This window comes from Limulus polyphemus, unplaced genomic scaffold (genome assembly GCF_000517525.1).
Source record: "Limulus polyphemus unplaced genomic scaffold, Limulus_polyphemus-2.1.2 Scaffold92, whole genome shotgun sequence".
NCBI classification, from domain to species: domain Eukaryota; kingdom Metazoa; phylum Arthropoda; class Merostomata; order Xiphosura; family Limulidae; genus Limulus; species Limulus polyphemus.
The window spans coordinates 1015164-1040599 of record NW_013665702.1 but is presented as its reverse complement, the minus strand read 5'-3'; the positions used below and the strand labels follow the sequence as shown (position 1 = coordinate 1040599).

At 33.3% G+C, this 25436-nt stretch overlaps 1 long non-coding RNA gene across 2 annotated transcripts in view; it reads right to left on the bottom strand.

The window, feature by feature from the left end:
- LOC111088316 overlaps window positions 1-20928 on the bottom strand; it is a 66324-nt gene extending 45396 nt beyond the window's left edge. For both annotated transcript variants that reach the window (XR_002612866.1, XR_002612867.1), the window contains exon 1: window positions 20581-20928. This is a non-coding gene — a long non-coding RNA (uncharacterized LOC111088316). The remainder of the gene's footprint in view (window positions 1-20580) is intronic.
- Window positions 20929-25436: the final 4508 nt, after the last annotated feature.

Genomic DNA, 25436 nt, shown 5'->3' with positions numbered 1-25436 from the left:
CTTTGCGCGAAATTCAAAGCAAACAAACAAACTGTTCGATTGGCCATTTTGATACGATTATAAGCGAGTTTATTACTACATGATATCATACCATATTCTATGCAAAATTTTGTAAAATTCTAACATACATTTCTACTGTTGTTGAAGTTAATGAGACTCATAGCTTTGACTCAGAAGTCTGAGAAACATGGATAATTTTCAGAAAACAAAACAATCCTTACAAAAACTGTCTGTATTTTAAGTTCTCATAACAAGGTTGAGGCGATCAGATGACAATCGAGGTACATGATCACCTAACGAGTAACAAATATATTTTTCTTATGAAAAATATGGATTTTGAAGTGTATATTGTACATATAATTCAATGTGAAAGATATAATTAAATATATCAAATTCACCAGAAAAAAAGTACCAGACGAACAGTTTTAATCATCAATGTCCATGTCAACAGGAAGTACTTTGTGCACAGTTTAATACCATTGCGTATTTCCTACGCCCCTTGACACTTTCATTTGACCCTCTGGGGGTCCACTGCCCCCATTTATGAACCCCTGCATTAAGATATCGAAGTATGTTCATTTGTTTTTTTCTTCTTGTGGTTCCCTCATTAATTTTCATGCAGTTTTGTTACTTTTCTATTACTGAATAACTGTAATAGTTAATTTCAAAACTTCAAATAGGTTTTCCTTTGTGATCTATTTTCGTCTTAGCTATTCCTTGAAAAAATCGAAACACAAGACAAACCAGTGTATAAAACAGAAACGTTGTATAAACAGCAAGATAAACGTTTTCACAGAAAGTTTCGTTAAGTTTCTTAAGTCCTTTAATGTTTCCTGCGAATGGAGTTGTTAGCGGAACTGTGGCCAAGTGGTCAAGGTCATAGCTGCCCAACCGTACCCTCTACCGACCTAGACGCTAGGGGTCATTGGTTTCTATAGTGCTTTGCGTTACTTTAGTTTCAACTCTGTCCAAACACCGCGGTCCGATGTCGCATATACCAAGTGTTCAAGAGGGTCGTTAATCAATCTTCGTTGTTTATGTACTCCAGTCATTTTTAGGATAGAAACTATAACTGTTATATACTATTCCATGACTGAACAGAATAGAATTATACGAATTTACGTTAAAACGTGTTAGATATTTAAACCCAATGAAATACTTCAATTGACAACCCGAGAAAATAGTTCTCTACAATTAACAAACGACCCCCCTTTTCCGCTTTGGTAGCAGACAAACTAGCGACGATACAGAAATTCTCTTCTTTTTCCACAGTATGTACATAGACTGTACATTGTATATGAAAACTGTTAGTTGTGGCAACAGACACCTGCTCACGTATTCGGTTTCAGAAGCGCAAACTTTTGAATACTGTAATATGGCCATTCTTACTACGTCGGTTTCTTGAAAACAATGGGAAAAAAATCACCCATCAAATATACATTAGCCGAAATTCTAAACTAGCAGACACGTGGAGCTGTAAGACTAGGCTAGAATATGACACAAAACACGTACGACTATAGCATCTCAGTAGATGTTGATATATGTACATATTTATGTTTATTACATAGACTTAAGGCGCTATAAAAGGATGCTAATAATATGTTATTTTAATTTGGTAGTAATAGGTTTATTAAACGACTGTTAATTTCCCTTTTTGATTTGTGAATATCGAAGGTATTTAAAAAACACAACTCCAGCCATATTTTTAAGTTTATGCCATTGTGCATGAAAACCTCTGCGTAATAAATAATATGAGTGTAATTTTAGGTTGAGGTGTTAAGGATTGGGTTCAAGAAGCATTTTCTAAAATTAACAGTTAATAACTTAATTTTGATCATAAGTAACCTAACAATATAATTTAGAACTAAAAAGTAGCGTAGCAGTTAATGAAGCTAATTCTTTATACCAAACAAAGCAATCCAGAAGAAAACTAAAACCTATAATGATTATAATGCAATAATTATTAGATGGGTACCACCGTTATTATTATCGGCCGTAATCCCAATAAAACCTGAGGAAGTTCGACCAGCTTAGAATTTTTAGATTTAGTCGTAACTTCACAGACTAAGCTCGTAAGTGGCCGAACTGAGGGGACAACCCACCTACTTTTCACCCGTTAGAGAAGCACCCCTTTGAATGGGGAATAAAGATTTGTGTTAACTATCCAGAAAAGTCATTGTTTCAGTTTTGCATTTAATGGTTACAGTTAATATAGCAAATAAATTGCCCCTCCCCCAAATTTAAAGACCTTTCTCTACCTATGATTAAAATACTCTTCCACTAGTCTAAAAAATCAACAATGATAATTTCAAACTTCACGCGTTGTACTGCATTCACACATTACGGAGAATAACGTCAAGGAATTAGTTTGGGAAAACAAACTAGTATAATGAAAACGTAAACTGAACAATTACTGCAACAATTTAACAAACTAACAAGCTCAATGAACATGTGTGATAAGCATTTGAATAAAAACACACACAAAAACGTTTAAAGCTCTTCATAGCAAAAATAAACACATTTTTGGCTTATATTGTTCTTATTTTAAAGACAGGTATTCCTCTCTTGTTAAACTACAAAATTCAGTTCTCGCTGATAATGCTGTCATTATAAAGTATAACAAGCAATATAAGCTACAGTGGAATATCATTTTAAGGTATGAAATTAAGCTTTATATCCTAATGTTGTAACTTTAATATCATAATGTTGTAACTTTAAAGTGGAAAACTCGCCTCTAGCTTATATTCCTCTCATTTGATACTATTCATTCAGATTCAGCTTATATGACTACCATTTTAAACTACATGTACATTTGAGCTCTAACTTAAACTGATCTGATGTTATACTACAAAACGAACCTCTAGCTTATGTTGCTCTAGTTTTAAAGTATACGTTCAGCTCTTGCTTATATTGCGTAATTATAAGCAGTATAACTCAACTCCAGCTTATATTGCTGTCATTGTAAACTATAAAATTCAGCTCCAGCTTACTTTGCTGTCATTTTACATTATAGAGTTCAGGTCTAGCTTATACTGGTGTAAATTAAACTATGAAATTTATCTCTAGCTTATACTGCTATCATTTTGAACTATAAAATGTTTCTTTATCTTAAACTGCTGTAATTTTAAGCTATGTAATTCAATTCTAAGCTATAGTCCTATCATTTTAAACTACAAAAATCAGCTCTAGCTTACATTTCTATCATTTTAACTATAAAATTCACATCTCCCTTATGTTGCTGCCATTTTCGAAACGATAGATTTCACCTCTAGCCTATGTTGCTGTCAACTAATACTAGATTCAGCTTTAGCTTATGTTACTTTCATTTTAAACAGTAATATTAGGTTCTATCTCTTATTGCTGAAACTTTAAGCCATGAACTTCACCTTTAAATTATGCTGTTCTAATTTTAGACTATAGAATTCATCTTTAGCTTATATTACTTTCATATTAAAAGGCTCCCCAGTGGCTTGGCGACGCTAGAAATAAGGTTTCAATACCCATAGTGGGCAGTGCAAAGAGAGCCCACTGTGTAGCTTTGTGTTTCAAAACAACCAAGCCATTTTTTAAAACTATAAAATTCATCTTTAGCTTATTCTGCTGTCATTTTTAAAACTATAAAATTCATCTCTAGCTTATGTTGCTGTCATCTTAAAAACTATAAAATTCATTTCTAGCTTATGCTGCTGTCATTTTAAAAACTATAAAATTTACCTCTAGCCTATGTTGCTTTCATCTTAAAAACTATAAAATTAATCTCTATCTTATGTTGTTGTCATTTTAAAAACTATAGAATTCATCTCTAGCTTATGTTGCTGTCATTTTAAACTATAGACTTAAATCTAAATCATATTGTTATTAGTATAAGCTATAAATTTTAATTCCAGTTTGTTTATATTCCTATCGTTGTAAGCTATACAATTCAGTTGTATTTTATACTGCTGTTATTGTAAACTGTAAAATTTAACTCTAGTTTGCTTATATTCCTGCCATTATAACTTATACAATTCAGTTGTAGTTTATACTGCTGTCATTGTGAATAATATAATTCAGTTGTGGTTTATATTGCTGTCATTATAAACTAAAAAATTCATTTGTGGATCATATTGTTGTCATTGAAAATTATAAAATATAATTTTAGTTCGTTTATATTCCTATAATTGTAAACTATACGCATCAGTTATGGGTAATATTGTTGTCATTGTAAAGTATGCAAATCAGTTTAGAGTAATATTACTGTAATTATAAAAAATAAAATCCAGTTGATTCAGGTGAAAGGCTCGTATGATGCTGATGACAAAGAAGCGAGTGACGTTTTAAATTTTGTTCCAATGGTGCTTTGCAAGTCGAATATGCCTTTTAAGAATACAAACAACAAAACAACTATATTTTTCGAGTAGTAATGAATAATATGTTAATGTAAGTACTTTAATAATACAGAATCAACTATCGCACATTGTAAATTAACTTTAATGGTCGTTAGACCCTCCCGTGTTATCAAGTTGAAATGGCCAAGTGCTAAGCGAGACCATTATGGTATCCAAGCCTAATGAACTACACGTACTCATTGTGGTGACATTTTGACCGAGTTTGTTATATGAAGTCGGTTTTCTTAGTAAGGAGATACAATATGAATATTGAAAGTTTTACTTCTTTACATAAACAGCATAACAATACTAAGTCTGCAATGAATAACAGAAACAAAATACAACCGAAATTAACTAAGTATTAGGAGATACACAACAGTGTTGTTATATAATTTATTGTAGACTCAATTAGACATAATATCTCCAACAAGATCGGTCTATATAATACATTTTATAGTCACGAAAATGTGCTCTCTTACGTTTGTTTCCGCAGGTACTTACATGATTGGCTGTTTGAGTTTCATTGCTTCTAGTTGGTCGACCTTACTGCACTAAACCTCATATTCCAGATTTCCGCGGGTCAAGGTATATGTTTTATTTTCGTAGTTGAGGTAGTGTGACGTATTATAATCGACTCAAAGATGGACAAACCAGAAACGCTAACACTACCTTGATTGTTACTGTTTCAAACGTAATTGCCTTAGTTTTTGAACAAAACCTACGTTCAAAAATGCTGTAAAACACTGGGCGTTGCGAAGTTGAGTTTTATTTTATGTTTTTAGTCTGAAAATTTTTATTTCGAGTCTCCTGTATGATGAGCTGGATGTGTCGTAGCGGTTAGCATGGCAGGATACTGATCAGAAGATCTAAGGTTCGAACCGCGCTATGCCGCTGAACATGCTTTGCACTTTCAGTTGTAGGGGTGTTATAACTGTAACAGTTAGTACTGCTATTCAGTTAAAATTAATCGTGTAATTGACTGAATGCTCTTCCTTTGATTAGTAGCATTGGAGATAGCTATGGCTGAACTGGGGCCTCTGGTCTAACTGTTTACTCAATTAATGATTTACAGTGCCGGTCAGGTTGAAAATATGGTGATAACCCAACCCAATACCTCAACAATTGAACCTTTTAATATTGACATATAAACTAAGTCATAATTATAATTTTGAACCTTCTAATATTGTTTGTTTGTTTGTTTCTGAATTTCGCGCAAAGCTATAAAAAAGTTATCAGTATTGTTACATTTATATTTGGGTATACATATTTATATGGTTAATTTGAAGTGTATGACATATGGACTCCGCCAATATTTGTGTTAATAGAAAATATATCATTTAGATCGGACTCATTTTTGCGATAAAAGCTATATTTTTTATATAAAATGTTTATACTATGTTTACTGATATTTCAGTTATCTATATATACACACACACATATATAGACTTTTATTATTTCCTAAAAATCTAACATTCTGTAAAATTCAAAACTGTTTCAATGGACATTTTTAATTTGGTTTTTTATTACTTTTCATTATTTTTTGTATACAACTGATATATGTAGTATTATTAACATCTAAAGAAGAGTAAAATATTTAAGAGTCTTCTATGTATTTTCTCGCTGACATTTTAGTTTTGTGGAGATAATTAATTTTTCTCTCGCTCTCTTTTATGCCCCTGTGACTCAGAAGGCTTATAACGTTGAAAACGGGTTTCCATACCAGTGTCGGGCATAGCACAGATAGTCCATTGTGTAGTTTTGAGCTTGATAACAAACAAACAAACAATCTTTCTCTCTCTTTATTTTTTAATTTGACCAATACTGTCTCTTGTAGCTTGCTTTCAAAACAGCATTTTTTAAACATAACGTAACATAATATTTTGGGACAACATGGGACTTATTGGTCCATCTCGGCTGTTCCATCCTCCAAACTAAATTAAAATGAGAAAAAATAAAACAAAAATAACTCAGCCTTTTTAATTCATATACTTATCAAGCTTATATACTTATTAAATTCACTTAAATTTACCGCTCTACAACATCTGAAGGCAACCCAGTCCAAAGGCCAACCACCCTGTTAGAAAAATAAAACTGCCTCAGCTGAAGATGACTCTTACCTTGCCAATATTTATACTTGTGTCCCCTAGTCCTTCTATTATTATTGTTAAATATAAAAAATGATACATCAACACTATCAATTCCCTTTACAATCTTAAACATCTCAATCAGATCCCCCCTAACTCTTCTTTTTTCAAGACAATACAATTTGAGAGATTGCAACCTCTCGTCGTATGACAACCCTTCCATCTCAGGCATCATTCTAGTAACCCTTCTCTGAACCCTTTCCAACAATTCAATGTCCTTTCTGAGGTAAGGAGCCCAAGACTGAACACAATATTCCAAATGTGGCCTAACCAGTTACCTGTACAATGAAAGTATAACCTCTTGAAACTTGTATTCAATATTTCTATAGATACAACCTAAACTCCTATTTGCCCTACCACTAGCAACAGCACACTGCTTGGATGGCTTTACAGACTGATCGACTATTACACCAAGATCCCTTTCCCTCATAACACTATTATGGTTATTCCCATCCAAATTATACTTATAATTCAAATTATGATAACCTACATGCATTATCTTGCATTTATTATAATTAAAACCCATCTACCATTTATTTGACCAACTCACTAAATGATCTAAATCATTTTGTAAATCAGCAGCATCCTCTTCACCCAAGACCTTAGTATCATCTGCAAATTCACGTAATTTATTGACTATCCCTTCATTTATGTCATTGATGTAAATCAAAAAGAGCAAAGTTCCTAAGACTGAGCCCTGGGGTACCCCATTTGTGACATTAATCTAGTTTGACTGAACTCCATTTGTAACAACCATCTGCTTTCTTCCATCCAGCCACTCTTCTATCCAATTTGCTAACTTATCCCCACACCTAAAGAGCTATTTTTTACAAGCCTTTTATGTGGCATCTTGTCAAATGTTTCTGAAAATCCATATACATCAAATATACACCCTTACCCTCATCTACATAAACAGTAACATTTTCAAAGAATGTTAAAAGATTTGTAAGGCAAGATTTTCCTTCAGTGAAACCAGGTTGACTATCCAATAAAATTCTAAACTTTGTTAAATGACAATTTTTATCGCCTCCCTTGAGAAGAGAAGTTGTATTAGCTAACTTCCAATCCTCTGATACCTGCCCACTATTCAAGGACTTACAAAAAATAGTAGCAAGTGGCTCACATATCCAATCTTTAACCTCTTTCAAAACCCTTGGAGAAATATTATCTGGCCCGCGAACCTTATTATTTTTTAAACTTCCCAAATTTTTCTTAACCAACTCAGAATTAATGCAGTCATATTGTTTGATCTCGTTTCAATTTACAAACTGATCCAGATGTAGAATACTGCTTATATCTTCATTAGTAAAAACCGAAGAAAATGTAAAATTTAATAACCCAGCCATCTCATAATCATCAGATACTTTATCATCCCTTAAGGGTCCTATCCCTATCCTAACATTTTGTTTCCCCTTAATGTATTTAAATAAATCCTTACTGTTGATATTTACATTCTCAGCTAACTTTTCCTCATACATCCTTTTTGATATCCTAATTTCCTGTTTCACCAACTTTATTGAGAATTAAAGAGTGAATTAAAAATGAATATTTAAAAACAATATTCGCTATAATTGATTCTTTTGGAGGCCGAGCGTGACCTAATGGCTATTGTCACGGGTTGCAGAAGGAAAGGTTCAAGATGCAAAAGGTGATGCCTCTGAGCTGTCCATACTTTTAACTATGTGGGCGAGTTACGATCAAACTAGTTATCCTGTTTAAAAAGCTCGAAACAATTCTTTTGGCAGCGGGTATTTCTAGCTGGCTATCATCCCATCTGGTGAGTAGTTCAGAATTAGAAATTACTGTACCTGAACGCTATGGACTTTTAGCCCATATGCGCATAAGGTGACGTTCGAGTTGAAAATTCTAATTTCAATTTTCCCAGTTATTTTGGTTCCACCTTTTTGCCTTTTGGCTATCCTTGTTTTGAGGCTTTAATATTTTACACTGAGCTACTAGTCTTCGTACTAAGCTTAGACAGGTAACATTTTTAAAATGTAGGCACCCTCTTTATTATTATTATCGCCCGTAAAAACTTTTTGTTGAACACTACTGCAAAATATTCTATTATTTACTCAAATGAAATATTTTATGTGAATCCAGTGGACTTGGTTGCATAGAATGAAAATTTAAAAAAAGAAAACGAATTTCTAATATTATTGATTTATTAAAATTTAATCCCAAGTAAGAAGAAAACATTGATTTTATAGACACGTTCACCATTCGTGAAACAAGTAATGATAGACTTATGCTCTTTGGTTTGAAAATTTAGAACATGTACAGTTGAAAATTGACTCCCACCATCCATCTTGTGACGATACTATTTTAACTTGGACGACGTTACACGTTAGAAAAGTTAATGTAGTTTCTATGAGCTTCTAATGATAAATATAGAATTTTTGTATGCTTTACACGATTTCTGATCAGTCACGATTCCCATCGGGCAGTCTAGTTTTTCTATTGTACTGGATCTGTCGAGGAAAAAATTACAGGAACTATGCTTTTACGACCTTTAGCAAAACATACTAGAATTTGAATTGCTATTTCACTCTGACTGCCTTTTATCTTGATTATTCGGTTGAACTGTCATATTGTAGTTCATAGCGTTAGTCCTGATTGTGTTTCTGTCCTGGTATCCATCATTATTAGGAAAATTAGCAGTAACAAATGTAACGTTGGTATAATTCTCGGAATATGACGAAACTGATTTTAGTTAACGACTCACGCAAGATGGATTATTGCACTGTGATATAAGATATCCGAAAACAGAAGTAGTTTCCTGGTGTCTGTGAAAGATAACGTCATAAGACTACTTGTATTTTATGTCGCTATTTATTAAACTTTTGTTCTTCAACTAATTGGTAGGGTGATTTAAGCTAAACAAACGAAACTTACAGTGTCAGTGGTGTTATCTGCTAGTCCTGATGGGGTTGTTCACAGATCACGCTATACTATTATCAATAAGTACCCACAACACTAGTAAACTAGGCAACAGTTGTACCTGAAATGATTTTTTATTTTATTTTATATAGAGTAGTTTATTACCTCAAGATTAATAGTAATTTTACTGCATGTTGTTTTTATGAAATATTTAAGAAACACTACAACATTTCATAAACTGTAACGAAACTATCGTATAAAACATTGTTGTAAGGCTAAACTATACATATTAATAACCATACATTGAAGTAATATCGTATAAAACATTGTTGTAAGGCTAAACTATGCGTATTAATAACCATACATTGAAGTAATATCGTATAAAACATTATTGTAAGGTTAAACTATGCGTAGTAATAACCATACATTGAAGTGATATCGTATAAAACATTATTGTAAGGTTAAACTATGCGTAGTAATAACCATACATTGAAGTGATATCGTATAAAACATTATTGTAAGGTTAAACTATGCGTAGTAATAACCATACATTGATGTAATATCGTATAAAACATTATTGTAAGGCTAAACTATGCCTAATAATAATCATACGTTAAAGTAACTAGCAAAAAGTACCTTGCTCAAAGGCCCCAATGTACCGAACAATCAAGCTCCTCTGTTATCGCGATTACTTCTTAACTACCTTAAGAGGGTTACTTACCCTAAAAAACAAAATGTTAGGACATTCGCCCATAGTATCAGAGCACATGTGCCAAGTTTGGTCTCGTTAGCTTCTGAGAGGGTTTATGATCACAGTTTCAAATATGGTGTCCCCAGGATCCAGAGGTGTCCAGAAACACAAAATCCAACGCCAGATTCAGGTTCAGTGATCCTTAAAACTTACTCTCAGACTTATATCATACTTGGGTGACCTTCCGGGTGGTGATTTAGCTTTTGTGGTATGGGGCTACTTCATATAGATAAGGGCACTTCCGGTGCCACCCCAAATCCGCCTGCCAAGTGTGGCCCTGCTAGGAGGTGTTAGCTGAACAGACATACAAAGCTACAACTTAAATTGATATAAGATATCAGATTGCTCCTAATGAAAAAATGTCTACTTTTCGAAAGTGCTCGAGTTATAGTGTTTCGTGTTTTTATGTTTTATCGATTTTCTGAACCTACGCGTTTTCTTGAGATCATGAATATAAAACATTATTCTAAGACTAAAGTATTCATGTTAATTATCATACATTGAAGTAGCATCATATAAAACATTAATATGAGACTACACAATGCACGATAATCATCATACATTGAAGTAATTATAGCCTTGATTTCCTAAATACACGCAGTATTAAAACATTTATTTTGATTTCATCTTCAAAAATGAGGTAATAAACACATGTTTACACAATAATACTACTTGACATCGCAGACTTACAACGCTAGAATCCGGGTTTCGATACTCGTAGTGGGCAGAGCACAGATAGCCCATTGTGATGCTTTGTGCTTAACTTCAAACAAAAAAAATGCTAAAACCCTTAACGAAGTAGAGGCTCATTTTACTCAGGAATTGTTCCAAGAAAAACATCCCAATAAGGTCGACAATACAAGTGTGGCTTACTACATCCGTATCGTATAATATTTCTCAGTTATAGAAATAGTTTATTAGTAGACTACCATTACGCTTACATTTTACGTAATAAAACAACAATGCTATTTGGCTGATCTCTGCTTTTTCTCTAAACTTCCTTATTTATAAGATGGAATATGCAGATAAATTAGAAACATTGTCTTTGAAAAAACACAAGTGATTTATAATAAATTCGTTGTTTTTGAGAAAATAACTTTTAAAGTGAGGATTCTAGATGAAAGGTCAAGTTTCAGCGACATTACATAAAAACCCAAATAATTAGAATACAGTGACATTTGATATGGCTGTAAAATGTAAACCCGTGTTTCGAGATCTCGTGTATCATTCTATCACTTTTTTGTTTATTTGTTATTAAGCGCAAAGATACACAATGGGATATCTATACTTTGCCCACCGCTGGTATCGACACCCGATCTTTAGCTTTTAAGCTCTCAGACTCGCCTGAGCCACCGGGGGTCAATTGTACACTGCTGCTGAAGAAACGGTAGATGTGTATCGAATTATGCAGGTCTGCTGACGAAAAACAATTATTTTTTCCAATTATGCAGACATGCGGAAGAGCTGAAACAAAGGGTAAATAAAAAATCTCAAAAAGACTTACAATGATTTATCGAACATTTCGGTCCTACGCCCCCATTTTATTTTATTTTTAGAAATTCACGAAAAGTCCTTCCAACGATTAGTGCTTAACCTTACAGCGCATTATAAAAATTGTGGTTAAGCCCACAACGCTCAGACAGATCATCGAACACTACCATGTGTTGTTTGAGTTTTATTTATCTTCTTTTTCTTATTATTTCTTAACATTCAAACCATCGTTGAGTTGGTCTTAACTCAAGCACACAGTGCTGACTATAATTTTCATTTTATATTCTATAAATGCAAATGGCATAAGATTAGATTCATGCAAGATGTGGTTTGTTCTTGACATGGCCGGAAAATAACAAACTTCATGTGAATTCCGGTTTTATCAAATTTCTTAAACCATTGGAAGTGGGTCATTATTAGTTTATATGTCGACATTAGAAGATTCGAAGTTTCGATCATTACTTAGTTTATATGTTAATATTAGAAGGTTCGAATTTCTATCACTTCTTGGTTTATATGTCGATATTAGAAGGCTTATAGCTTCAATCACTGTGTAGTTTATACGTCGATATTAGAAAGTTTGAAGTTTCGATTAATACTTAGCATATACGTCGATATTAGAAGTTCAAAGTTTCGATCACTACTTAATTTATACGCCCTTTGTGCACCTTTACTCTTAAACAATCATCTGGCACTAGTGTCCCCTCCTCCTCCGATGGGTTAGTGCAAGCTTGAGGTCTTATAACGCTAAAACTCTAAGTATTCACTAAATCGTACACGATAAAACATTCTTTTAAATCTAGAGTGTCCAGAAAATGTATCTAAACAATATTTATACGCTGGAAAAAAATATGGAATTCGCAATTGACATTAATAACAGAATGTACCTTATAATCCGTATTGAAGAAAATTCACGAATTGTAAAACTCTGTAATAGAATATATATATATACATATGTGTGTGTGTATATATATGTATGTATTTGGGATGCGATTAAGATAATTATTTTCTAGCCTGTAGAGATACATGCAACGATCAATATAACGTATAATGCCAACCGTAGCGACACTTCACGTAAAATTTATGAAATTATGTATTATAGGAATAGCTTTGAACTCACCTCTTGGCTGGGTCTAGTTCAGTTCACCAATTGATTTGTTCGACCACTACATTGATGAGAGCTTTAACAAATTAACATGTAAATGTCGAATGATTCTAACTCTGGCTTTACTAGATTTAATACATTTTGACGCTAAAATTCCCGTTTCTTTGTTTGTTATGGATTTCGCACAAAGCTACATGAGGGCTATCTGCGCTAGCCGTTTCTAATTTAGCAGTGTAAGACTAGAGGGCTACTCTTTTACCAACAAATAATAAGATTGACCGTCACATTATAACGCCCTCATGGCTGAAAGGGGGAAGCATGTTTGGTGTGACGGGGATTCGAACTCGCGACCCGCAGATTGCAAGTCGAGCACCCAACCACCTGGCCATGCTGGGCCTAAAATTCCCGATGGGGCCCATAAGATTTCTAAGCACATTCTTCTAAACTATTTATGTAAACAAAATATCGTTAATATTGTTAATCCTACTAATTACTGTTGGAGATTTCTATGTATTTTACATAGTAAATGAGTGATTTCACCTAACGTTTTTGAACAGATCTTCAAACTGACTTTTGAATTCTATGTTAGCTTCTTATATTATTACAGAAAAAATTTAGTTTCATTATGAAAACTAATTAAGCATATTATATTAAGACCAGCATCAGATAAAAAGTTTTTCTATATTTCTCAATAGCGCTCCAGTAATTCTAAAGAAATGCAGATTTCCTATCATTGGTAAATGATATTGACATAACAACTATGTTAAGTTTAACATATTATTTTACGTCTAACAATTCAATTTTAGTTACTGTGATATTGTATTGATCAAACTTGATAAGAATTTTAATGATTAGTTTTAAAATGTACGATTAATTTGTTGGAATTCTAATTAAAAAAAGACAGAAATATTCAAAAAAGCACTAAATTTATAAATGTTTATATCTTTTCTTTAAAAAATCGTGTTAAGTTTTATAACGCCTAGTTAGCGGAATTTGAATGTTGTATAACGCCCAGTTGGTAGAAGGTGAATTTGGTATAATGTCTAGTTAGTGGAACTTGAATGTTGTATAAGGCCTAGTTAGTGGAGGTTTAATTTTGTATAAGGCCTAGTTGGCTAAATTGGAATTTTGAATAACATCTAGCTATTGGGAGTTCATTTTTTATAAAGCCTGGTTGGTGGAAGTTGAATTTTATATAAAGCCTAGCTGGTGGAAGTTGAATGTAAAACGCTTAATTGTTCGAAGTTCCAATTTTGTATAACGCCTAGCTGGTGGAAGTTGGATAGTGCTTAATTGGATGAGTTTTACCACTTTTCAGGAAGTATTTATTATAGAACATTGCAATAAGAACTGTAATATTTTTAAATACTTTATAATTGACAGGCAAACGGGCCAAACACGGTTTTCTTTGAAAAGTGAGCAAATAACTAATATTTACTGTTACAACGCCTCAACTTCCTGACTTTTTTAGTGATCTTGCGATTCTGATTGCAAATTGCTATGAAGAATTTATAGTGTAGTGTCTCAGCTTTCTGTAGTATTATATTTTTATTGCTACTGCTTAGGGGGCGTAGGGGAATAAGTATTATGCAGAACAAAGCTTGTTTCGCTGATACGAGTCTGAACAGTATAGTCCTCTTGCATACAACTCCTAGCAAAGCAAGACTGAATCACAAACAGTAGTGTGAAAATCACGTCCAGCGTAACTTACATGACTTACCTTCGTGATTCATGTTGAACTGCCGCATATAAGATGGCACTTTAAATACTTATTGTGCTTACTAATTTAATAGTTATGTTATCTAAGAAATCACACTATGCGAGTCGAATTCCAAATTTTCAAATACTTGTTTATGTATTGGAAGTTTGTGTTTCCTTTAATAACAACACACGAGAAAGATGCTATATTAGAGTTAATTGTGATTAGTTCACGGAAAGGAGGCACAGATAAACATATTAAAAGTCAAGTTCATGAAATAGAAAGTGTTTTATGTGAACTGGTAAGGAAATACGAGTTTGAAGGAGGTATTACAATAACTCATTTCATTACATTGTTAAAAATTAACCTAGTCTTAAGTGGAATATAAAGTGCTTTAGTGTAAAAACAAGTTAATGTAGGGCTCTCTAAAAATATATTTTCATTTTTTTTTAAGTCCTTGAGAGAAGTCATTGACTAGGGTTTCAAAATGTGGCCTAAACTTATTCAGTAACATTAACTGTTTTTGTCTTGTCTTGCTTTGCTTCGTCACACTGTTTATTGTAAGGTTATTAAGATACATAAGAATATTAAACACAACAACAAAATAACAGAAGGTCATTGTATTCACCTATCATTAAAAAAAACAAGTAAATAAAATAATAAAATATTAATAATAAGCTTATACTTCAAATTAGCTTTTAAAAAACTTAAATACGACGCTTCACATCTAACATAATTTGTAAAATAACTCAAACTGAAAATGCAAACCCTTATATTATTATTAGACAAACAAAACAAAAACTTTTTGTCCTAGGACAAGTCCTTATTTAGGCTCAAAATCTTAAACCTAGTATCCATAATATTTAATTTTGTATTTCTAAATTAATTATTCCACCGCTTACCTAGACAACACATGGGAAAATACACACTAGTAACAACTAATAATTTTGAACATCTAAATTATGGAATGCTTTGAAGCATTTTAAAAAAATGTTCCAGACTAATGTGCCATGTAATTTCTTTACAAGAGTTTGCTAGTTTCAAGTTAAGTACAAAGCTACACAATGGGCTGTCTGTGCTCTTCCCACCACGGGCATCGAAACCCGGTTTCTAGCGCCGTAAGTCCGAAGACATACCGCTGTGCCACTGTTGGGATTTTACAAGTGAACTTTGTTTTTGTTTGGTTTTGCTGTGGTTGCACTTCGAAACATTTCTAAATAGCAAGGCCACAAGTTGAACCATTTCGAGTCAATGTAACTATTGCTAAAACATGTTGCTTAAAGTGGTAGTAGATAAGCTATCCGAAAATATATGCGGTAATGGTAGTGGTAGCTGTCATAAGTCACATGTAGTTTGATAACTTAATCTATCTAGATCAACGAGCATAATCTAAACAGTCACACGTAGTTTGATAACGTAATTCATCTATGTCAATGAGAATGATCTAAACAGTCACAAATAGATTGATAACGTAATCTATCTGGGTCAACAAGCATAGTCTAAACAGTCACATATATTTGATAACGTAATCTCTCTATATCAACGAGCATGATCTAAACAGTCACGAATAGATTGATAACGTAATCTATCTGGGTCAACAAGCATAGTCTAAACAGTCACACACATTTGTTAATGTAACATACCTAGATCAACAAGTAGAGCTTCAACACACATAGTTTAATAATGTAATTATCTGGGTCAACAAGCATAGTGTAATCACATATACTTTAGTAACGTAATCTACTAAACCAATAAGCATGGTCTGAACTTAAGTTGTTTGATAATGTAATTATCTGGGTCAACAAGCATAGTCTTAACAGTCACACACATTTGTTAATGTAAAATACCTAGATCAACAAGCAGAGCTTCAACACACATAGTTTAATAATGTAATTATCTGGGTCAACAAGCATAGTGTAATCACATATACTTTAGTAACGTAAACTACTAAATCAATAAGCATGGTCTGAACTTAAGTTGTTTAATAATGTAATTATCTGGGTCAACAAGCATAGTGTAATCACATATACTTTAGTAACGTAATCTACTAAACCAATAAGCATGGTCTGAACTTAAGTTGTTTGATAATGTAATCTATATGGATCAACAAAAATGTTATAAGCACACACAGTTCAATAAAGTAATCTATCTGGATTGTGTAGCATGGTCTAAGTTCACATAGGTTGATAATTTAACCCAGCTGGTTTATCAACCATGACACCTACACACACACACAAATATATATATATATATATAGTTTGTAACGTAATATATATATAAAACTGAGTCAACAAACGTGATCTTAAATATACATGGTTTTATATATTTATATATGGTTTTATCACGTAATATATTTGGATCAATAATCAAAGTCTACACATATATAATTTTATCACATAATATACTTGGACCAATAATCATAGCCTACTCATACATGGTTTTATCACGTAATTTACTTGGATCAGTAGTCAGTACCTACTCGTAAATGGTTTTATACATAATCTACGTGGGTAAATAATCATAGTCTATTGATACATTTTTAGCCGCAGCAAAGCAGCTCATAGAATGGCTCCGAGTTTGTTTTATTTTCGAGTACAAACTTTTAGTTCATAGCTCCGCCATCTCTTGACCGATTTGAGACTTAATTACGGTTTTGGACTCAGGAAGTCAAACCCTTTCGATTGATGTATTTGACCACGCCCAAGGTCTCATAGATTAATTTACTATAATCCTGCCTAAAATAATTTCAATCTTAGGATAGGCTAGTAGAGATCCTGATGAGTAATAAAATCGAATCGGATAAACGCGCGCCCCACGCTTGGTATTGCTGGTGCACAAAAATATAGGTAATAAAAAAAAAGGTCTGATATACATCAATTTACTCCAATTCTGCCTACACGAATTTCACAAGTGCCGCGGCTATTGAGGATTCTCTCTTGTTTTTTTTTACGTTATCTACTTAGGTTAATAATCATGTTCCACTCATACAAGCTTTGATAACATAGTTTATGTAAAACATAAAACATGATCCATAGATACATGTTTTGATAAGATAAGTTACCTAGATCATGAAACATGGTCTACAGATACATATTATCTAGATCCTGAAACATGGTTTAGTAACGTAATGTACCTAGACCATTAAGAATGTTCTACAGAAACATTCAAAGTTTGATAACATAATCTGAACTGAAAAACACCATTTACAGTATTCGTATATACAATTAGAAACTTACCGTCTTTCTCGTCGCTCTATAATTGACTGCAAGAACTGTAAGTATATTTTTATTTTGTACGATTTAGCTGAATGAATAACAGAAATACATAAAATCATGCCGGGCGAATGTCGCAAATAAAAATAACTAGGAAGAAAAAATTCATTTTATAACAACTTCTTGCACGGACATGAAATTTGGTCTGAAGAAACAATTCGAAATCTGGTTAAATTATTATTAAAAATAACTCACCTTCTAAATTTACTATTATCAAAGACAGATAACTAATAAATCTACTGAATAATTACCACAAATAATCCAGAGTTTCTTCGTATCAACAATAAAAATAATTTATAACCTGCTTGAATTATTCAGTTGTTGAGGGAAACTGTCACAAAAGAACTTATTATATATACTTTGAGTTGCATAGCATACAGTTTAATACTATTATAGAAATAATAATTGTTTTTCATCATTCTTTTAACAGGGAAAATAATTTCAACATTGTATTTGTTTCTTGGTAATTGGTCATAACTACATTATCAATGTTATGAAAAAACGTATGTTGAAAGTTTTCTTACATATTTTATGGAGTAATGTGAGGAAAAGCTAGAGAAAATATTTTTGCAAATAACTCAAAATAGTCAGTCTCACTACTTTGGCACATTTTCATGGATATGTTTTAGTGATTAGTGCAAAGAAACTATGTAAGGCAATATTTTGGTTAACATATTTTTCACTTCAATCTCTCTAGAAGTTTTCTGTGAAAGCTGAAGTTGGAAAAATAACTTTAGGAGCGAGAGAATGAGAGATAAAACCGTTTGCCAAAATATTTAGCTAAAATAACAGAATCCCCGTCACACCAAACATGCTCGCCCTTTCAGCCGTGGAGGCGTTATAATGTGACGGTCAATCCCACTATTCGTTGGTAAAAGAGTAGCCCAAGAGTTGGCGGTGGGTGGTGATGACTAGCTTCCTTCCGTCTAGTCTTACACTGCTAAATTATGGACGGTTAGCGTAGATAGCTCTCGTGTAGCTTTGCGCGAAATTCCAAAACAAACAAACAAACTAAAATAACATATTGCATATTGGAAATATTTATAACAATGTTGGTGGTGCGTGAGGTGAAAATATTTTCTCACTGTGTCACATCTAGTGATATAAAACTATCTTTTCATTCTGTGATACATTCTAAAATATGCGTATACTTTCAAACTGAAACTTATCTACTAAAATAGCTTTATACTTTCATACTTGCCATATCTACCAAAACAACTTTATACTTTCATACTTGCCATATCTACTAAAACAGCTTTATACTTTCATACTGAAACTTATCTACTAAAACAGCTTTATACTTTCATACTGAAACTTATCTACTAAAATAGCTTTATACTTTCATACTTGCCATATCTACCAAAACAACTTTATACTTTCATACTTGCCATATCTACCGAAACAGATACATATTTTCACCCTGTACCATACATGTCGAAACAGCTGTATGCTGTATCAATTAACCATTTTAACTACTTTCTCTGAATCTAATTTTGCTTTGTCTCGGTTCATTTTAATCGCCACTGACGCAGCCATGTTACTTTCTGTTGTTTCTTAAGCGTTCTGGAGCATGGAACCGATAAATCTTGCAATAAATTACAGTTTTAAAACCCACAAATACAAATCAACCAAACAAAAATAAATTTTATTAATGTAAGATTTGGAACGCTGAGAAAAATTTTAATCTCTCTTCAAGTTTAGTTTCACTGCAAGTTTTTGGAGCAGAGTTAAATGTATAAAATAATTTTTAAGGCCTACAATAAAGTCCCGTAAAGCATCTTATACAGTTATCACCATATTATATTTGTTTCTTATTCACACTGAAAGTGTGAGTAGATAAAAAAAAATGAGATATTGATTTAAAAAGTAAGAAAACGAAATAATAAATATAACATTACAAATTTATTAGTGCAGTGACAGTTAAATCAAAAATACGGATAACAGATAAAGAAATCATTTAACTTCTTACTACGTTTTGGCCTCGAATAAAGCAGATATTATCCAGTTAAAACGAACTCGTATCAGAGTGGATCTTAGAAGCATAAAAATTTTCTTTGATCAATCCACCCCAGAAATGTTTTATTCAATGTTTCAATTTAATTAAACTGGGACCAATGTTAGAGATGTAAAGAATAAGATAATATAAGTAAGACGTTTTTGTCAGTTTTTCAGTTAAAATACTTTTGCTTTCTCTGCCTTTTCAAAAACCTTCATATGTTATAAACTTTATTTTTTTCTGGTTTAAACACCACAATTTTGTCAAATGTTAGTAATTTGAATTCATTGAAACAAAAGGGTAGTATGGAGGAAACACATCTACAACTGTTGTATTTGAAATATGATCAAATATTTTTTTAAAAAGTTCTTTTAATTGGTGTAAAACAAACAAACAAAAACGACATGATGAAATCATTCCAAATTGCGTTTTATATTTGGAATCGTGAAGTCTATGAACACGGTGACTAAAGAAAGCCATACTCTTTTTTTCTCTTCACCTTGGCGTGCCAGCTGAAATGTGTAGCTAATCTAGTCTGGCTCTGCGTACAAGAATAGCATGTAACTTCTACTACAACGTATGTCTGGCAACTCCTGCGCTGCATGCCGCCGTCTCCCTTCAGTCCCTCCCAACTTATCCAAGGCTGTCTAGGGTATTACAAAGGCTATCGAACCCAAGGGCCGTCTAGCTAGGAGCTCTGTTCTTATTTTAAAATCACGCTTAGTCCTTCGAGTCCTATGTTACAGGAGAATAATATACACTTGTGTCTGACATCTTAAAGATTACAATGGAATATTGATAAGAACGAAAACGCGATCTTTTTTGAAATAAGATGATAAGGCACTTATTATAGTATTATAATTATCATGATTTACCTGGATGGTATCGACGACAGCGTCTTCATGGTGACTTCATCGAAGACGACCAACTAACTGTCTTTCATGCCATGTTGGCAGGTGACAGACAACACACATGTGAGTGGCATGCCTCAATATTATATAGAAGCAGCTGGAAGCTTAACGCTGATTGGCAAACACCCCTATAGTGCCGGAAACTCTCAAGCCCCACCAAAAATTGCCATTCTTAAAGCCCTACATGTTTTTTTTTTCAAGCTCTAGTAGTAATAATACTCTGAAACTCCAATACCAACTATAAATTTTATCTACAAAAAGCCTTAGAAATTCGCGAGTTCCTCCTCAACCCCAACGACATGCGAAATAACGTTCAAGGCATAGCATATTAGGTGTAGACTACAATCATGAATTCATGGTCGTCTGCTAGCCTTCAACGTCACTTGTGACGACATCAAAATGGCGCGTTCGAGGGCGTTTTCCAGTCAGACACGGCTCAAGCGAGACAATACCAGTAAATGTCAGGGTCTGACCTCAACCGTATCGCAAAGTCTTTCACTTTCTGCTGCATTATCGAGTAAGCTTGCTCCAAGTTTCTCCCGGATCGAAACTTTTCGCTAAAGTGTATAAAATGTGCGTTTTTTTAAAACAAAAGTTTCTAATGAAACTTTAACAATTATAATTTAAAAACTAACAACAAAAACTGAATACATTTTTGAACACAAAATAGGCATTTTTTCATTAATTTACAAACACCTTGATTAAAGGTTTAATTATTTCTACTTATTAAATAATGGCGCAATAACAAAAGATGGAAATCACAATTTTATTTTAAATTTATTTTCGAAACTTTTTGTATCCAATTGGTATACAGTAATTTTTTGTTACTAACTGTTTTATACAATAAGATTTATAAGACATCAGTAACCAAATTCTCTTCCGCTTCTTAACTCGTTTCAAATTTCAATTCATTGGTTAGATAATTTATCTAATGTTTATTTTACTTTTCAAATAACTGTACTTACTATTGTTACAACAATACGATATAAGTTGTGAATTTATCTAATGTTTATTTTACCTTTCAAATAACTGTACTTACTATTGTTATAACAACACGATATAAGTTGTGAATTTCTCTAATGTTTATTTTACCTTTCAAATAACTGTACTTACTATTGTTACAACAACACGATATAAGTTTTAAATTTCGCTAATGTTTATTTTACCTTTCAAATAACTGTACTTACTATTGTTACAACAACACGATATAAGTTGTGAATTTCTCTAATGTTTATTTTACCTTTCAAATAACTGTACTTACTATTGTTACAACAATACGATATAAGTTTTAAATTTCGCTAATGTTTATTTTACCTTTCAAATAACTGTACTTACTATTGTTACAACAATACGATATGAGTTGTAAATTTCGCTAATGTTTATTTTACCTTTCAAATTACTGTACTTACTATTGTTACAACAATACGATATGAGTTGTAAATTTCGCTAATGTTTATTTTACCTTTCAAATAACTGTACTTACTATTCTTACAACAACACGATATAAGTTGTGAAATACTTAATCTTTTTAGATATTATTTATTAGTAATGTCTTCCGCAGTCAGAAATAGAGGCGGATAAATTATTTAACATCGACAATGATGTATATTGACCTGTCTACAGTGAACAAAAAGAAATCAAATTCTATCACAAATATTCTATTGATCTCAATGATATAACGTTCGATGTTCGTTAGGTAATAAAATTACAATTAATCAGGGTATAAATCGTTTCAGAGACGGGGATGATGTCGGTGCGTACGAAAAATGTCGAACAATCAAAATAACATAGCTACTGTCGAGCTGAATCAAACAGTTCAAACCTCCTACACAGACATGACAAAGAGAAGTATCACCATTCATACAAGATAGTTTTCCTTTGTAAAGGTCAACCAGTACACGCTGGAAACGTGTAGGTGTTCGGTAAAGATAATCAATGGAAGGACTGTTCGAGTTGTACTACAGCTCTAGCAGCCTGGAAAGTTGACTGATTTAGAACAAGCTTTAATTAATAATGTAAGTACTTGTGAATTGGAGGTCTTTCCAGAAATGATGCAGTATAAATATAGTTGATGTCTTCACTGGTTTCTCTTTTTACAAGATATGCTCATTGAAAGACATATTACTTCTAAAGGAGCTGTATACTGCCATACAAAATAAATGCTTTCGCTCATACAGTGAGTTGAAAAAGTATTCACCCTACCAATAATGTCACATTTTGATGAAATAAAATAATGTAAACAATTTGTTTAATGAACTTATTTTTATTCAGAATTCTAATGATCAAACTTAACACTGTTGTGTGTGAAGGAGGTTGAATGTCAGCAAAACCTGCAAAGAAAATACATAAATTGAAATTTGCTGACTGGATAAGTATTCAGACCCCTAATTCAGTACTTGGTGAAAGCACCTTTCGGACATATTACTGCTGTGAATCTTTTTGGATAGATCTCTACCAGCTTTGCACAATGAGATTATGCATTTTTTGCCCATTCTACCTGGCAAAATTGCTTCAATTCTGACAAGTTGGTTGGGAATCGTTGATGAACTGCAATCTTCAAGTCTCACCATAAATTTTCTACTGGATTCGAGTCGGGACTTTGACTGGGTCATTTCAGCACATTTACATTCTTCTTTTGAAACCACTCCAGTGTGCTTTGGCCTTGCACTTTGGGTCATTGTTCTGCTGAAATGTGAACTTTCGACACAGTTCTAGATTCTTGGCTGACTCAAGCAGATTTTCCTCCATGATTCGCCTGTACTTTGCACCATCCATCTTCCCCTTGATCCTGACAAGCTTTCTTGTCTCTTCTGATGAGATGCATCCCCATAACATGATGCTGCCACCATCATGCTTAACAGTTGGGATGGTGTTGACTGGGTGGATGTGCTGTGTTGGGCTTGCGCCAGATGTAACGATTTGAATTTAGACAAAAAAAAACAAATTTTTGTCTCATCTGACCACAAAACCTTCCGGTACATGTCTACAGTATCATTTACATACTTTGTCACAACACCATACGAGATATAAAAGTCATTCGTTTTCACTAATGACTTTTTTCTTGACACTCACCCATACAGGCCAGCTATGTGTAGGAACCAGAATATTGTCGATGTATAAACACTGACTGACTCCCATCTCAAACATGGAACTTTGTAAATCTTTCAAAGTCACTGTTAGCTTCACAGTGGCATCCCTAACCAGTTTCTTGCTTGCCCGGTTTTTTAGTTTGGAAGAAGGGCATAATATGGGTAGTGACTGGATGGTATGAAGCACATTCCACTTCTTAATAATGGACTTCACTCTACTCAAAGGGATAATCAGCCACTTTGAAATTTTATTGTAACCTTCTCCTGATCTGTGCTTCTCTACCACTTTATTCCTGGCTTGTTTGGAAAGCTCTTTGATCTTCATGGTTGGTTTGTCGTATCAATATATGAGTTGTGGCTTAAACAGATGCATTTACTCTGAAATCAAGATAAACCAATTTGATTACACCCAGACAGAGACAATTCCACTAATTTTGTGACCTTTCAAATAAATATTTTGTACCTGAACTGGTTTAGGGTTGCCGTAGCAAAGTGATTGAACGCATATGCAACTGACAATATTCTAATTTTCTTTGAAAATTTAACTTACTTACATAATATCAGCGTTTTTTAGCTTTCTACGTTTGGAGTAGATTGTGTAGATTCTAAATATAAAGTCTCATTTGAAAATTTCATGATCGTGGAAACTTTGCAGGGGTTGAATACTTTTGCAAGGTACTGTACTAACATGAGCAGTGAGCATTTTGTTCAGTTCTTAACAACTCTAAATAGAACTAGATTTTATAAGAACTCATAAAACCTTAAAAATGATGGATGTTGTTTATTTGTTGTACAACCAGTTTTGAACCGTAAAATTAAATCTATCGGTTTTAGTTTAATTAATTTTTTTATGTTATATGATTATTTGTTTAAAGGATATGAAACAAGACACTGACACTGAAAACACCGGAGAGGGTTGGGAATATAGGGCCGTACCTTGCAGTTCAAATAACCTGCCTTAATGGCGGCAGGTGGACATGGTGATGAAAACGTCAAAATTAAAACTGAGGTCGGCACCATAATTCCATCTTGACGAGTGGAGATCCTTCGAACTGCCGAAACTCCTTGATTGGAGAAACCAGCAAGGATCTCCATCTTGAGGATAGATTTCAAATCCCTCTCAATGATAACTCCTCGTGAGGAATTCAAGGAAGCGTGGGGAGTAACCTCAATGGGTATATCCCCAATGGCCTTTGAATTCAAGAGAAGTTCACTGTGTTTAGGATTGGAAGTTTCTACTAAGATATCCCCAGAACGTAGCTTCTTAACTGACTTTGGAGAGCCAGCAAGCCCCTCTAAGCCCTTCTGAATAAAAAAGGGAGACATTTGCCCTAAAGATTTATCTGATAGTGAATGTATGATTAAAAAGCAAGGTACTGGTGTACTGGGTGATGGAGACTGCTGTTCGGAGTCTTCTAGACGTGGTCGTTTACCAATAAGCAGATTTTTAATATTTTTTTTATTTGGAATGGGGGGATCCATAATTAAAGAGAGAGATTCAGTGCCCACTGACCCCACCCGCCATGGAGTCCTACGAGGGGACGCACTACAATGTCAAACAAGGACACTGCAGCAAACACTATACCCAAACACCAGTATCAGACACTATGTCCACAACACCTGTTGAGAACGCCCAACACTGGTACTCATTTGACCCTAGCCCCAGTGGACCAGCCGATTGACCCTAGGGGGACACCCCAAGGCCACCCGTCTACAGGAATTCAAGGCCAA